This window comes from Schistocerca serialis, chromosome 12, assembly GCF_023864345.2.
Source record: "Schistocerca serialis cubense isolate TAMUIC-IGC-003099 chromosome 12, iqSchSeri2.2, whole genome shotgun sequence".
Taxonomy (NCBI): domain Eukaryota; kingdom Metazoa; phylum Arthropoda; class Insecta; order Orthoptera; family Acrididae; genus Schistocerca; species Schistocerca serialis.
The window spans coordinates 125,300,579-125,304,321 of NC_064649.1; the positions used below are offsets into that span (position 1 = coordinate 125,300,579).

At 47.5% G+C, this 3,743-nt stretch overlaps 1 pseudogene; it reads right to left on the bottom strand.

The window, feature by feature from the left end:
• Window positions 1-1,110: 1,110 nt before the first annotated feature.
• On the bottom strand, window positions 1,111-1,228 carry LOC126428602 (5S ribosomal RNA; annotated as a pseudogene).
• Between the last annotated feature and the right edge of the window lie 2,515 nt (window positions 1,229-3,743).

Genomic DNA, 3,743 nt, shown 5'->3' on the forward strand with positions numbered 1-3,743 from the left:
TTGTATAGCTGATTAGTTAAAGATTAGCAGTTATACTCAGTTAATTGAAAAAATTTTGTTGGATATGCCTTTGTCTGGTGGTTTAAATGTAGTATGTTCAGATTACTGTACAGTGCTGAAAGACGAGAATAGTTGTATACACTGTAGGAGCGCCTAATGCTATTGCATATCAGAAGACTTATCAGTTTTTCAGCCTATTCTACAGGAGCAAGTTCTATATCTACATACATAGTCCGCAATTCACCATACGGTATGTGGCGGAGGGTACCTCGTACCACAACTAGCATCTTCTCTCCCTGTTCCACTCCAGGGAAAAATGACTGCCTATATGCCTCTGTACGAGCCATAATCTCTCTCATAATATCCTTGTGTTCTTTCCGCGAAATGGCGGCAGTAAAATTGTACTGCAGTTAGGCTCAAATGCTGGTTCTCTAAATTTCCTCAGTGGCGATTCACAAAAAGAACACCTCCTTTCCTGTAGAGACTCCCACACGAGTTCCTGAAGCATTTCCGTAACACTCGCGTGACGATCAAACCTGCCAGTAACAAATCTAGCAGTCCGCCTCTGAATTGCTTCTATGTCCTCCCTCAATCCGACCTGATAGGGATCCCAAACGCTCGAGCAGTACTCAAGAATAGGTCGTATTAGTGGTTTATAAGCGGTCTCCTTTGCGGATGAACCACATCTTCCCAAAATTCTACCAATGAACCGAAGACGACTATCCGCCTTCCCCACAACTTCCATTACATGCTTGTCCCACTTCATATCGCTCTGCAATGTTATGCCCAAATATTTAATCGACGTGACTGTGTTGTCTTTCTGTATTTAATATTATTTACATTTTGTGTAACATCACACAGTGAGCATCATATGGTTTAAATAGTACTAAAATTAAACTAAACTCCGTCCGAACAGACCATGAAGGCCGAACGATACCGACTGGCCGCCGTGTCATCCTTACCCCACAGGCGTCATCGGATGCGGACATGGAGGGGCATGTGGTCAGCATACTGCTCTCCCGGCCGTATGACGGTTTGCGATACCGGAGCCGCTACTTCTCAGTCAAGTAGCTCCTCAGTTTGCCTCACAAGGGCTGAGTGCACCCCGCTTGCTAACAGAGCTCGGCAGACCGGACGGTGACCCATCCAAGTGCTAGCCCAGCCCGACAGCGCTTAACTTCGGTGATCTGACGGGAACCGGTGTTACCACTGCGGCAAGGCTGTTGGCCGTTTAAGCAGTACCCCTGATGTACGAATGCATGCTTTCGCGGCGATATCCCCGAGCACCTCAACAGCGTCCACGGCCACATGGAAGTAGAGAAGGAGGGTTCCCTGCCGTTCTTGGACGTGCTTATCCGCCGTAAACCCAATGGGTCTCAAGGTCATTGCGTTTACCGCAAGCGCACCCACACGGATCGGTATCTGCACGCCAACAGCTTCCATCACCCAGCACAGAAACAGCCAGTTCTGAGGACCTTAGTACATCGAGCTGAAACCATCTCAGACGCTGAAAACTTGCCGAGAGAATTGAGCCACTTACGCAAAGTTTTTAAGGAAAACGGTTACAACAACAAACAGATCTCACAAGCAGTGTCATCTAAGCCTCAAAGAAAGAAGACCTCTGAAGAAAACACCAAGCAGGTTGCATTCTTACCGTTTTGTGGTTGGACAACAGGGAAGATTAGTCGGCTCATGAAGAGGCATAAAATAGAGACAATCTTCAGGCCTCCGGCAAAGATCCGGCAACTAATGAAAACTGTGAAAGACGATGTAGGTCTCAGAACGCCAGGAATTTACAAGAGACTGTGTGGATGTGGGCAGTTCTATGTCGGCCAGACTGTTTGCACTATTGAATAGCGCCGCACAGAACATGAAAGGTGTTATCGTCTGCTCTATCCAGAAAAGGCATCAGTAGCAGAACATGCTCTGGAAAACGGACACCGAACTGCATTCAGTGAAACGTCTGTTATTAAACGGACTAATGGCTTCTGGGATAGCGTGATAAACGAGACCATAGAGATCAGAATTTTTGACAAGACTTCAATAGAGAGGGTGGATTGCAGCTGAGTACAGCGTGGGATCCGGTGTTTAGGGAGTTGAAGCAGGACGCGCGGCCAAAACATTACCATATATGGTGCGGGACGGAGCACCAGTGACGTCACGAACGACGGCGCGGCTATATAGGCACGGCAATGACAACCACACGACAGTCATCCGCTTGACAATGGCAGAGGAGATCTCTGCCGAAAGCTCGTGGGCAGTAAAACACTTGACGCGGCTTGAAACCCGACAATATTTTATTAAAGTACCCCTGATGATAATTTCATGTTATTACATACAGGGGCATACCAAAAATTTGAAAAAATAGCGAGAAATAAGATCGTAACCAACAAACATACAGGGGTAGTCACAAAGTTTTAAATATCTCCACAAAAAAAGTACAGTTACGTACTTAGATTTTTCTTGCTTGCAAGTACAAGTTTGCAGTTATGTTACACATTGAAACACGCACGTTGCAGTATCTGCAAAGTAATTACCGAACTTTATATTTTGAAGGTGATAAACTGACTGTTCTTTCTGCTTTTTACCTTCTGTGTACACTGGGGTTAGAGACTAATGTAGAAGCACGGAAAACACATGATATTACCACGCCAGATTTGGTTTAGGGAACCCGTTGGCATCCAAACCAGCTTCTATTCGAATCTGCGTGGAAAAACGCAGGCCCTGTGTGATTTTCTAGAGAATCTTATTCTATTACTCCTACAAAATAGTGGCAAGTTCAGGCACGACGATGCCCAAGCACCCTCTCTCCAAGGTAGATCATAAAGGGTCAGTAATGGCTCAAATGCCTCTGAGCACTATGCGACTTAACTTCTGGTGTCATCAGTCGCCTAGAACTTAGAACTACTTAAACCTAACTGACCTAAGGACATGACACACATTCATGCTCGAGGCAGCATTCGAACCTGCGACCGATGCGGTCGCTCGGCTCCAGACTGTAGCGCCTAGAACCGCACGGCCACTCCGGCCCGCAGGGTCAGTAATGTTGCACCTAGTTCTTGCCATGACCAGCATAGGTTGGACAGTTCACACTCGCGCTCACAAAACCAATGCTGGGCGATGAGAGCTGTGGGAACGGGGATCCTGTCATATTGGAACTCAGCATCTCCACTGGGGAACCGACATAGGAGGCTCATAGAACCCCTGGTAGTGATGCAACGCTGCAGAGTGACCGCCGAGCCTACGGTATACCACACCATGGCTGCCCAAATCCCCACACAACACATGCGGTTTCACTCTTGGGATGTAAACTCCGCCAGAAGTTGGAAACAATGCGAAACGAGACTCACCCGACCAAACGACTTTCCTCCATTTCTCCACAGTCTAGGTTTCCCCGTTACGGGCGTTTGCATCACTGATCAGTGCTTTTGGAATTCCACCTCGCCCCGCAGTTCCCAGATTATGGAGGTCCCTCCGTGTCGTTTTAGCGCTGACAGGGTCCACGAGTGCGGCATTCAATTCTGGCTTTTGCAGCCGGCTTCCTCTTATTTTTCGTCACAATCCTCCTCAGTGAGTGACTGTCACGATCGCCAACCCACACTTTCGTGCGTTAGCTGATGATGTTTGCCCATTTTTGCTATATGTGGTGCGAATCTCCGATACGGTCCCTCTTGAAATTCTACACACTTCGGCACCCTTGGTTACGGGCAGCACAAACTCACCAACAATTTGCACACGTTCGA